The sequence below is a fragment of the Nycticebus coucang genome, chromosome 12, assembly GCF_027406575.1.
Source record: "Nycticebus coucang isolate mNycCou1 chromosome 12, mNycCou1.pri, whole genome shotgun sequence".
NCBI lineage: Eukaryota > Metazoa > Chordata > Mammalia > Primates > Lorisidae > Nycticebus > Nycticebus coucang.
The window spans coordinates 11,537,512-11,550,726 of NC_069791.1; the positions used below are offsets into that span (position 1 = coordinate 11,537,512).

A 13,215-nucleotide genomic window follows, 5' to 3' on the forward strand; every position below is an offset into this window, starting at 1 on the left:
TGTACAGGTGCACAATGTGTGTTTTAAGCTAAGTGTTATTACAAGAATAAATTTTTTTAAAAAATTAAAATGTTTATGAAGTAAAAATATTTCAATGAGCTAAGGTTGATTTATAACTGAATAAATAAATTTTTCTATAAGTTTAGTGCAGCCTAAGTGTATAGTGTCTATAAAGTCTACAGCAGTGTACAGTAATGACTTGGGCCTTCACGTTCCCTCACCACTTACGGACTCGCCCAGAGCAACTTCCAGCCCTCATGGGAAGGCCCCTCTACAGGTGTGCTGGCTTTTTTTTAATATATGCTTTATTTTTTTCTGTACTTTTTCTATGGTTACACATGTTTAGATACACCAATACTTAATCATGGTGTTATAATTGCCTACAATCCAGGTCTGTGGCCGTGGAGCAATTGGCCACACCACACAGCCTAGGTATGTAGTGGGCTATGTCATCCAGGTTCGTGTGAGGCCACTTGCCTCACTACGGCTGTGGTGCCGTGGAAAGAAAATGTATAAATACCAACATATGCTCTCAGTAAAATTTGCAGCTGCATACTCCAACCCGTAGTGTGTCAGACTGTCATTCCTTCGCCGATCTCTCAACCTTCCTCGTTCCTTCTCCCTGCTTTCCCTCGGACTGAAGCCCACCGACAGGGTGGTCCGCGGCAGCCACTTTGTGATGTTTACACAACAAATCACCTAACGATGCATTTCTCAGCATGTATCCCCACCGTTAAGTGATGCATGACTGATACCAGTTTGGGGTTCATCTGTGAGCACAGAGGTTTGCAAGACAAGAAAACATCAGAAAGAGACACAATCTCATTTCATCCATCTGTGTATAGATCACAATCCACTTTCTAATTTTTTTTAAAGTTAAGATACATTAATCATTTTCACAGAATACTTAATATATGGCGGCTAGTAATATTCAAAACATACCATGTTTTACTGAGAAGAACCTTAAAGACGATTTGTTTTGATTTCAGCATTATATGGTTAAGGAATCTGAAATCCGGAAGAGAACCTGAGCAAGACCTAAAGTATAGGCTATTCTACTCCTCACCCCTCTATCACACTTAGGTCAGAAGGAACAGGTTCGATGACAGGATAGCATAAATTCTAAGGTAGGCAGGGCCCAGAGGAGGTGGACGGCTATGGCCCAAGCAGGTGCCTGAGAAAGAGAAGCTGTTTCCTCCAGCAGGGTGGACCACTTTGCACTTCGGTTGGGCGGCTGCACTTCAGTTTCACTTTCTCTTGTGTGTAAATCACTTCCTTTCAGATTCTCTCTGTGCTTCTCTCAGATTCAGTCTCTCTTCTCTCTTCTCCTCCCCAGCTCTTCATCCTTCTCCTCCTCTAAACCTAGCAAAGAGAACTCGTCTGGAAGCTGAAACTCCTAACAGACAAAGTTTGGGGGTGACATGTACACCATCTCCCCTCCTGAATACACCCCCTGATCAGAAGGTGACAGTTGTCCCACTTCCTCTCATTAACTGACACAACACTGAGGAAACCTTTAATGTCTTCCCAGAAACCCTGGTCTGTTTTCTGCCGTTCATCACGGGCTTCCGCCCCACGCCCACTCTAGGCCCATCTCGGTCTGCTGGGCCCGCCAGGTCTCTTGTCCCCGGGCAGTGCTGTCTAACTTTGGCGGACGCGTCTCAGAGCATTGGGGAGTCCCTTTTGTGCAGATATCAGAAGAACCTCGCCTTTAAAAAAAGTTTCCCACCCTGCGCAATCACTCATACCTGTAATCCTAGCACTCTGGCTGGCCAAGGCAGGAGGATCCCTTGAGCTGAGTAGTTTAAGACCAGCCCAAGCAGGAGCCATTCCCTGTTTCTACTAAAAATAGAAAAATTAGCTGGGCCTTGTGGCAAGTGTCTGTAGTCCCAGCTACTTCAGAGGCTGAGGCAGGAGGATCACTTGAGCCCAAGAGTTTGAGGTTGCCTTGAGCTCAGTGGAGGCCAGGGCACTGTAGCTTGGGGCTCTCTGTCCTTCTCAGTGAGCTCATCAAACACTGAGCACTCACCATGTGAATCTCACGTGAGACTTCAAGGAGGCTTCGTGCTTCTGAGTTAAATGGGCTTGATCAGGAGAAAGAGGGAACATGGGCTCACCAGGAAGTCGAACGATCCTGTGTTCATAGCCACCTTGGCATAACGAAAGATGTGAATGTCATTATTTAATCTAGAGAAGACCAAACCGATTTGCTGTAGTGAAGAAAACTTTCCCAAAAATAATTTCCTTGGGAAACCTCTCAAACAGCAAGAAAATACACAGATGTTTGGGAAGTGCAGTATGCCCTTCTTGTGGGAGGGTCTCAAATCATATTAGCTTATTTAGAGCCCCAGGAAGCTGTGGCTTAAAGAAATAGGTTTGTATTTCATTAGCCCCGCATTTCTCAAAGTTACTTGATCACACTAGAGAGGCCCTTGGAGGAACAGTATTTTATATTTATTCTCTTCATATCTCCCCTCTCTCTCACCCTCCTATCCCTCTTCCCTGCATCTAGCTCATATCTGGCACTTAGAATTTACCTAAAAAGATCCATTTGAATCCAGATCTCCAAAATAACACTGTTCTTCTGTTCCATTGAACTTTTAAGTAGGGAGGATAGAGCCAAACAGAAGGAAGAACTTCCCAACATTGAGTGGCATGATTCAGGAAAATGGGTGTTCTAGAAAAGTTACAGAATTTCCTTTCTTGGAATCCTTAACATTCAGAATATAGAAATGGAAAGACAAGATGACCTCTGAGGATTCTTGTCTGCCTGGAGAAAGTTCAGAGAACTCTTGATGAGCTAAACCATTGCTTTCTCCCCTGCAAGGCTATCCACTCCTTCTCCCCACTTTTGTGCCTTTGGTCCAAGGAGAAAAAACTCACTCAAGCTCCCACATCAGCAATTTGGAGGAATAGACTCCTGAAAAAAGGTGAGGTGGCTATTAGGTGGCTATCCTCAACCTCAGGATCTGAGAAGAAGGTTGAGAGCTAAAAGGGAAGCAGATGGCCCACATCTGGGCCTGGGCAGAGGGGCCCAGCTGCTCGGCCCAGAGCAGAGGCTCTGAGCAGCAGCTTCTCTGCCATGAGATAGCCTCTATGGACAGCTGTCCTGGCTCTGCCCCAGGTCTGGGCAACTGCCAGCTGAGCTCTCAGTTCTGCAGCCCCACAACTTGCGCCCAAACTCCAGCCCATCTGCTTGACAGGCACATCAGTGCTCAGAAGCTATTCTTCTCCATCAGTCTTACCAGGTTACATATCTGCAGGATGATATCATTCAAAAGCAATTTTTACTCGGCTTTCAAATAGAGAAGATCCTTTTAAAATATATTTGCTATTACCTTTATAATAACTTCTTACCAAATATCTGTCACTTAATATTTTCACTTCCATAATAAACCACATGAAGTTATAACAGGGTAAAAAAAAATAGTCTGCGTAGATGTAACAGATTTCTAAAGCCAGAAGAATCTTAGAAAATATTTTCCTATTGTCAGAAGAGGAAACTAATACCCAGTGAAATTAAATAACCATTATACAGTTAAAGTCAAATGACCCTTTTACTCTCAGGTCAGTGTTTTCACTAAATTCCTAAAGTACAAGGGAAGGCAGGGAACAGTGGAATGACAACTAGTGAGCTACACGGCGAGGCACCAAACGGCTGAACTGCACAGTCAGTAGAGAGCTAACTCGTTATCCCAGTTAGTATAAGGGGTTTTACTTGTAATCCAGGAGAAAGTAATGAACAAGATCTCATAAAAACTTCCTGAAGCACTGAGCTGCATCTAGCACACAAAGAAAAAGTGGTTCTATTTTCATGAAGTACGTAGACTATATGAGCAGAGAAGTTCATGTGTCAAAGACACAGAGGTGCCTAATGTTTTCAAAGGATGGGGAAGGGAGGCTGGGCACAATAGCTCCCACCTGTAATCCTAGCCCTCTGGGAGGCTGAGGCAGGTGGATTGCTTGAGCTAGGAGTTTGAGGTTGCTGTGAGCTATGGTAACACATGGCAGTCTACCCTGGAGCAGAGAGTGATACACTGTCTCAAAAAACAGAAAAAAGAATGTGGAAGGGAAGATGAGAAACAGAAAGACAGAAAGGCGGGGGAGAGACACTACCACACAGCTGAGGGAGAAGACAGACAGGGCGACCCCCCGGCCCTCCTTCCCCTCCTCCTAGGAATCTTCGTCTCCATCTCTGTCTTTCAGTAGCATTTCCTTTTTAAAAAACTACAAACAAAAATTTTTCTTTCATTAACAACACCAAAAAATCTCTAGCAATTGCTCAAAAGTGGCTTCTTTAATGAACGAGGTAATTTTGAGGGACACAAAGCACCCAGATAAATTAAAAACATTGTATTTCAGTCTTTAAAAAAATGCTGTTGACCCTTTTCAGCAAGGTGGATCTTGATCCAAATTCCCCACGTTCTTTTGTTCTTGCAGCTTTGCAGCTGCTTCTTTACGATCATTATCCCCATTTTGCACACTAGGAAACTGTGGCCTGGGGATGTCGATGTGTCCAGGACTGAGGGGCCGCTCTGCCAGAGCCTCACTCTTCTTTTTTTTTTTTTTTTTTAATGAAATCATAACTGTGTACATTAATGTGATCATGGGGCACGATACACTCGTTTCATAGACCGTTTGACATATTTTCATCACACTGGTTAACATAGCCTTCCTGGCATTTTCCCAGTTATTGTGCTAAGACATTTACATTCCACATTTACTAAGTTTCACATATCTTCTAACTGTGAAACCATCAGCGTTAACAAAACGTTTGCCTTCTGGGCAGGATGAACTCCTGGTGCTGAACAACCTTGTGCCTTCGAAAACACTCAGCATCGCTGGCCTTCAGGCACCAAGTGCCAGTACCAGCTTCCCATCTTTTAGGAAATTAAAAATTCCCTCGGATCTTTTCAAGCTCCCTGTAAAGATGACATTCTCCCTATTCCAAACATATCAAAAACAACCATTAAGGGAAACACCAAATTGAACTGAATTCTAGAAATGCGGGGCTCGAAAGAATTTTGAAGAGTCCTGTTGGTTTAGTTTTTATAGTTAATTTGCACAGAGAAGAATAGTAATAAAGAGAACCAAGGACTGCTAGGTGGAGTTTTTCACTTATTGACTCTGAGGTACAGTTAACATGTACTATGTACCGAGAAATATGTTAGACATTTTCATCACTGTGTAAAAGGAATGTAGTGGGAGAGATGAGAGAGAACTAGAGAAAATTATTACTTCCCTCATATTACATTTGAATGCAATAACATTTACAGAATTTGATTTGCCAAGCAAGAATTTTATTTAGGCTTCTTTTTACAAGCATAGCTATACCGTGGATATTCACTGGACTTGACCTTCCGGTGACTGGAAATGGAATTTGATAACTTGGCAAGAAAAATAAAAGGATTTAACTATAGTTCTAGCCATACAATTAAAAAGAAGAGAACAAACATGTGAAAATCAGTCACAATTAATACAGTAGAAGAATGTCTTATAGAAAAAAATTTGTGACAAATATTTAGAACTAAATGATGCAGAGGAGGAAGTGGACTAGAATCAGGAGAGAGAGGCAGGAGATGGCCGGAGTGGAGTGGGAATGGAGGCAGCCCAGGAGCAGGGGGAGAAGGTGCTGGACAAGTGGGGTGGGGTGGTCCACAGTGCCCACTGCCACCCAGGAGTGAAAGAGACTGATGGTGGGGGAAAAACCTCTTAGAGTTCAAGGCAGCTTCTTGGAACCGAAGGCCAATTAACTGTACAACATCTCCAAGGTGTCACAAATTTTGAAAGTCCAGTTTTAAAAACTTTTGGAGAAAACAGTCATTTGTTACAAAAAGAAAAACTTTTTGAAGTGGTTGGAACATAAAAACAAAGTGTTAAGAAACTAACGCGTGGGGGGGAAAGTATGCAGTATTTGAAAACAAGCTTCTGGGGAATTTACGAGCATGTGAAGGAGTTATGAAAACAGAGTGACTTTGGCTCAGAGCCCTCTCAAGCGTGTGATGGGGTGTAAGCATCTTCTCTGAGATAAATGTGAGATGATTTTTGAGAGGAAGCCTTCCCATATTTAGACGCCTCTCCTCCTGAAGACAGAAAGCTTTATCTGCAGCAGTAGGCTCTGGTTCGACGGCAGGAAGACTCTCCTGTGCACACATTGTTAAATGGACTGTACTTCCCTTCATAGGAAAAGGTCTCCAGTTGTTTTGGAAAGACTGAGGCAGCTCTGGGACAGGAAGGGCTCCCCAGTGGCGAGCCCAGTAACTCCAGATTCTTTGTTCTTTAGTCAGTCTCCTGAGCTGGAGCAAAGGATGTGGCTGGGGCTGGAGGTGGGGACTGTGTCTGTGTGGATGTGTGTGTGTGTTCTCACTTCCGTTTCCCCTTTTGAGCAGGCAGCTGAATGAGGACAGACAGAAAGGCACAGTCCACAACATGATGCTTCCTCACTGCCCTCACCTCTGTCTCCACACTTGGGAAGGCCGCCACCCAGCTGCCAGAACTGCTTTGACTCAACAGGTAAGTCCAAATTTTCCTCCCGTTTTCAGGCTGTACTGATGGAGGATGATGCTGAGAGAGAAGGAAACAGGTCAGAGAAGAAGAATCAGGCTGCCAAGAGAAAAGGCAGGAGAAACTCTCCCACCTCCCCGACTTGACCCTTAGAAACGTGCCTGGTTGCACCTTCTCAGCCTGGTTGCACTCTCCTCTTCTGTGAGTGCCTCCTCCCCGCTAGTACCAGAGAGGTGAGCTTTCTAAGGTCACAAAACATGGGTTCCTTTGATGACTTGAATAACTATCTGGCAATTTTTGACCTTTGTCACCTGAGAAGTTTCTTTCTGTGTCTTACTGAATTCCTCGTTCCTGCAATTTCAATCTAATTCTAACTTGGAAAAGTGCTCAAGGAGAAAGTTTTTCAGTTTCATTGCAAGTCCTCTCCTGGAGTCCCCACTCCAACTACTGGGAACCCCTAGCCTCGGTGAGTTTTGCTGTCTGTATGAGTGCTTTCCTTGGAAGCTTAGAGGGAAGCTGTTGACATAAACTGCAGTGAGATAGACCGGGGTCAGCCGTGAGGGAGGATTTGCGGAATTGCACAGTACCAGGCCAGATTAACTGGGAGGCTCAAGCTAGATAATTACCTGTCAGAACTGGTTTTCGGGCTTCACATGTCAGAGATGGCTAGATGGATATATTGACCGCTCAGTGACCTACATAATACTGGGGGCATCGGTGTTCCTCCAACATCCCTTTTCTCAGTGGTAGCCAGGCTGAGCGGGCTACCACCTACATGCATTTGGGGTAGGCGGGAGGGATGGAAAGGTCCTCTGCGCTGGGGCTCTCCCTTACCCCTGCAGCACAGCTGAGCTCACCACCAGGTGGAGAAAAGGTTGGTCCCCAGGGCAAGATAAAAAAGTTCCACAGAAGTGGTTCAACAAGATTGTGAGGGTAAAGAAGAGATATTCTGGGAAGTAGTGACTCTACCACAAATGGTTGAGTAGAAAGGGAAAGAAACTTTCTGGACAGTGCTGGACAATGACTAGGATAGGAGCTTGGAGGTGAGAGGCTTTCAACTTGTGTGTCTAAATTTAAGATTCAACAGTTGCTCAACTTGAGGGCTTAGAGACAAAGATCTGGTATGATTTTCTTGCAACACGCAGTGTTAGTGGGAAGAGAGGAAGCCAGGTGTATTGTCTGTCTCCACTGATAATATTATCAGAAATAATGAGCTGAAGATAGAACAGAAGGAGAGGAAGAATCTAATACACATGTGCTTCTTACTCACATGCACCCCAGGGAGTCTAGGAACTAGTTACAACCATACTGATTTCATGGTCTCATAACTCTGTTGGTTCTCTGAAAGTTAAGACAGAATCCTGCAATTAAGCGTCCTGGAGCAGATGTGGAAGCCTAATTCAGGTATTCTCAGGCTAAGGTTTGTGTTTTGGATTCTAATAGAGAATGAAAAGGAAGTTTGATCTCAGCTTATATCATGACTCACAAAGCTCGCTGTGGGCTCCAGTAAGAGAAAGAGATCAAGCATTTATTTCCACTTGAAAACTGTTTTGTTTTCCACCTAAGAAACAAGACCAAAGTGGGTGTTCTCGTACCCACCATAGTCCATACCCTGCCTCCCCCAGACCCAGTGCAGAATGGCTTCAACGCAGGTTTGGGGCTGAGAGTAGAGTTTAATCAAATGATCAGAGGGTCAAGAAGAAGAGTTTGTGTAGATACTGAGAGAGAAAAGGGACAAAGAATTAAGAAAAAAAAAAGAGTATATTGGGGAAAGAGTCTCATTACCATGGAATAGAACTGAAGGATTAAAGATGTGAGTTCACAGAGCTAAGTCAATGGTCAAAGAATTTTACACTCTTTCTCCTATCTCCAAATGAAACCATCTGTAAGCCAACCCAGGTGAGCTGCTGTTTCTCATTCATGATGTCTTTATTGCCCTTCCAAATGAAAACATTTGATGTCTTCCAACATTGAGAACACAGGATTATTCTTTACTAAATGCACAACTTTAATATTTCCTGCAGCAGGTTACAAGCTGTCCATAAGCAGATGTAAAGAAGAAAGAGATCTTAGATGGTCTTTCAATATTTATTCAGGTAAACTTTTTTGTGAGAGGGAAGACAGGGAAAGGGCAGAGAAAGGGATTTCTGCTTATTAATTGGAATTTTTCCTGCTATTCCCAAATATCACCTTCCCTTTTTCCTGAAGTAGATGATAGAAGTTCCAGAACGCTCCCTTAGATGACTGAAGTCTTAGAATGCTTAAATGTTATACTCAGGATAATTTTTGTTCTAATGATACTCCAGACTACAGGGATGTGAAAGAGGGTTGGAAACAAAGAAGACATTTCTTGTCTATAAAAGAATGTGAGACGGGAGGCTGAGGCAAGAGAATCGCGTAAGCCCAGGAGTTGGAGGTTGCTGTGAGCTGTGTGAGGCCACGGCACTCTACCGAGGGCCATAAAGTGAGACTCTGCCGCTACAAAAAAAAAAAAAAAAAAAGAATGTGAGAGCCCGTTACAGGTTGGGGGTATAGAGGATAGGGGATGGTCCACCTGGCTTGAGGTGGGGTTTGTCCAGGCCGCAAACAGAGAAATGTTAGTCGTTGTGGGATTTCCCACAGCCCTTTGCAATGGTGGCAATGTGCATCATGTCTGTGGATGCAGAAGGTCTCATAGGCCACATGATGGAAACCCCATTTCCTTTTTTTCTCCTCCCACGCTGGGTCTCACTCTCAGTCCCAATTCTCAGGCACTGTTTGGGGCATAGGTACGATAGGGACAGAAGAGAAGAGAGGTGTGTCTGACACAACCATGCATGTCCCTGGGAGAGGCCCAGAGCACTGGAGACAACCCTGTGCTGGGCCTTGGAAACCCAGAGTGCTGAGAGGAAGGCTGTACCATATAGAGGGATAAAGCAGCACCTGGGACCCAGAACTGGTGAGGTTAAGTCCCATTTACAAGCACTAGTATTCTTTGTGACCCCACACAAGCCTCTGTCCCTCTTTGTCGCTCTCCTCAACTACAAAATGAGTCAGCAAGATTAGATGATCTCTCTGATCCCTTTGGATATTAGACAAGAATAAAGGATTTTTCATTGCTTAGTTTTCATCTGTTTTTAACTTCAACATCCCTCTTTTCATCATCATTTTTCCTTTCTTATTCCTTAAAACGTTCCAACTCTAGTGAACAGCTTAGACTGAGGGCCCATTAGTAGTAATTATACCTATCATTTATTAAGCCCCTCTCTAATACATCAGGAAATTCATACACTTTACCTGACTACAACCCCCAAATCCAGTTTTGCATAGGAAGAAACTTAGCTACAGAGAAGATGAGGAATTTTACCAAGGACACATATATAGTAAGCAAACATAGCTGATTCCCAACAAGGCTTATTCAGATTCCAAGCCCAAGTTCTTTCTATGATTTTCCTTCTTATGAGTTTTAAAATAAAATCTGGACTTTAAAGAAAAAGAAGCATTGACCATCCTTCCTGAACCCTCTAAGTATCTTAAGGTTATAGATGCTTCCCCATAGTGAAGTGTGTGTAACCAGAGCTGACGTTTGGCTCATACTTGTTAAAACAGTAAAATATGTCTATATTAAATTATGACAAATATCCATTGTTCCCAACCTTCTGACGGCTTCTCACCAGTCCAGCTCTCTCAGCTCTGCCCACAGGATTCCCCAGACAAGCCCTGAAAATTCAGTGCCTCACCAGCCATGCATGAACACTGCCCAGCCACAGCCGATTGCTCTGTGCTGCCTCATGACTGTTGCTAAATGCTCTGAGTGCCAAGCAATGGGAGCATAACGGGCAGGTTTTCTCCTCTCAACTAGAACCTAGCTGGGCCCTTACCAAAAACCAGTCATCACCTTTCTTCTAGTCAAGAACATGAAAGCTATAACCCGGTTATAACCCAAGAATAGGGGGAAGGGGGAAAGGGAGGGGAGGGAGGGGGAAGGTGGGAGGAGGGAGGGCGATTGGTGGGATTACACCTCTGGTTCATCTTACAAGAGTATATGTGAAGCTTAGTAAATGTGGAATGTAAATGTCTTAACACAATAACTAAGAAAATGCCAGGAAGGCTATGTTAACCAGTGTGATGAAAATGTGTCAAACGGTCTATAAAACCAGTGTATGGTGCCCCATGATCGCATTAATATACACAGCTATGATTTAATAAAAAAAAAAGAAAGAAAGAAAGAAAAATCTAAATACACCTATAAAAAAAAACATTTATGGGCACCTTGCACAGTTCTATTTCCTCACCTATAAAAGATGGGATAACCATTATATTCTTTTAAGAATGCATTTAGAAGGATTAAATGAGATAAAACATTAAAAAAAAAAGAATAAAAACCATGCTAATAGCACAAACAAAGCAGTTCCTCCTTCACTGCAATTGTCACAAAACCAAGTATGTATCACATGGGCCTTACACTGCCTCTTTTCTAAATGAGACTGTAAGATGGGGAGTTTATACAGCATGTAAAATTGAAAATTTACTAAAACAGTCTGTCCTTTTCTTTATCCCTGAATACCTTTACTGCTGACCCTTGGATGGCTCAGGCTATTTTTTTATTCTACTAGTCAGCGAAAAGACTATAAAACATGAACTGAGACCAATCTGAGTTTAAATCTTAACACTCCAAAGTCCTAAATATGTAAATTTGAACAAGTCACATATCTCTTTGAGTGTCAGGAAACAATAATTAATTCAAAAGTAGTTGCCGTGATTAAGTGCAGTAGTTTACAGGAAGGCTTCCTGCATAAATATGTTGCTCTATACATATTCGTTATTGTGAGCACCTATCACTCTGACTCACCCACGTCAAGGCGTAGTAAATCTCTGCCTCCCTCAGCAGAGACCAGAAGTAGGTCATGTTCTCCGTGTTTTCTGTTTTCTCATGTTTTCTGCTACCACTGTGGCTACACCTTCAGCTGATCATTTTTGTTGGGAGCTATTCATTTCACTGCTTTTAAACAACTCTCTAATCTTAAACCACTAGAGCATATTTTTCTCATCTAACTTGAATCCTGTCTGCTATAATTTCTGCTTTTATCTATAACATCCTCAAAGCAAGGAGAATTCTCTCCTACTCTACTAGGTTGTAGTCAGATTCCAAAACTCTCTGTAGATTGTGGAGAAGGATTTAGGGAATAAACCATTAGAGAAATGTAGGGAAGAACAAAGGACAAAGGGCTGGAAATGGTAGCAGAGGTGTAAAATAAGGCTTTGGGGTGATGTGAGCAGGAATTAATATAACCAGTGTGTGTGGAGGGGTTGTTGCATTAGTAAGAAAATTGGAACTTGGGAGGCTGAGGCAAGAGAATCGCCTAAGCCTAGGAGTTGGAGGTTGCTGTGAGCTGTGTGACCCCACGGCACTCTACCAAGGGTGATAAAGTGAGACTCTGTCTCTACAAAAAAAAAAAAAAAAAAAAAAGAAAATTGGAGGAAAAATATACACAGGCTTCAGACTTTCATCCTCCTAGAGGGTAGATTAAGTTATAGAATACAAACCAGCATCCAGAAACAAGGTGGCCAGATTTCAGAAGAAGCTTTTTACTAAGAAATGAATGAAAACTTGGCATGAAAAACTATGGAAAAAATGTATTAATGATAGAATAATTTGATAGTTTAAACTACATAAATCCAATGAGACTTAGGTGACCCCTATGTCATACCAACAAAGAATTGGAGAGACTATGCCTCAAGCATTGTTCTTCTTCCCTACGAGCTGTACAAAATAGGTACATCAGATCTAAGGCCACAGGAGGGGAAGAGCCCCTGTCCTATGCCACACAGAAGTTGGGGATAATAATCTCCAGCACCAACATGATTCTTGCTCCTCTGCTGGCACAGCATTTGCTGAGCCACTTCTGTTGCAAAGCATGGTGCTATGTCCTGTGATGGGTTTAGGGGAGAGGGTGCAAGGAGGGCCATGGTAGCTGTTTACTTTATTGTTGGATATGTGGAGACATGTGTGATAGCTGCTAGAGAGAGGTCAGAGAAAGGAGATGACTCGAGTAGGCCTTTACAGGGCAGATAGAATTCATCTGGGTAGAAAGGAAGATGGATGAAACTGGGTAAGCTGAAGCAAGAATAACATTCCAAGCAGTGCTGGGGGCCAATGAGCAATACCTAACTGGCTCCCTCTCGTATGGGTCCTTATCAGCCTCCCTTATTCAGTCTCACCTCTTTCCTGGATCAGTGAAGCCTGCAAATCTAGGAACCCAATATGTCAGTGTTAATCCGAAAGGCAACTTGCTAAGTGGGAAGTAACTCTGGAGACCACTGCAACATCTCCTCATTTATACGGGGAAAACTATTTAAATGCATTTTCTTTTTAAGTACTATTCCCATACATATTTCAAACTCAGCTAAAACATACAAAAATAGCTAGGTATGATGGCTCATGCCTGTCTTCCTAGCACTCTGGGAGGCCAAGGTGGATGGATCACTTGAGCTCAGCAGTTCAAGACCAACCTGAGCAAGAATGAGTCCTCACCTCTACTAAAAATAGAAAAATTAGCCAGGCATTGTGGCAGGCACCTATATTCCCAGCTACTCAGGAGGCTGAGGCAGAAGGATTGCTTGAACCCATGAGTTTAAGGTTGCTGTGAGCTAGGCTGACACCACAGCACTCTAGCCCGAGCAACAGAGTGAGACTGTGTCTCAAAAAAAAATAATAATTAATTAAAATAA

General features: G+C 43.1%; 1 protein-coding gene across 2 annotated transcripts in view; it reads left to right on the plus strand.

The window, feature by feature from the left end:
* Nucleotides 1–13,215, plus strand: part of TESPA1 (thymocyte expressed, positive selection associated 1) — a 59,767-nt gene that overhangs the window by 5,359 nt on the left and 41,193 nt on the right. Inside the window, exon 2 of one of the 2 annotated variants that reach the window (XM_053557076.1) lies at nt 6,390–6,513. The gene's annotated coding sequence lies outside the window, so the exon portion shown is untranslated. Of the gene's footprint in view, nt 1–6,389; nt 6,514–7,893; nt 9,443–13,215 lie in introns of those variants that run through there. The other variant, XM_053557077.1, reaches the window with a different exon arrangement.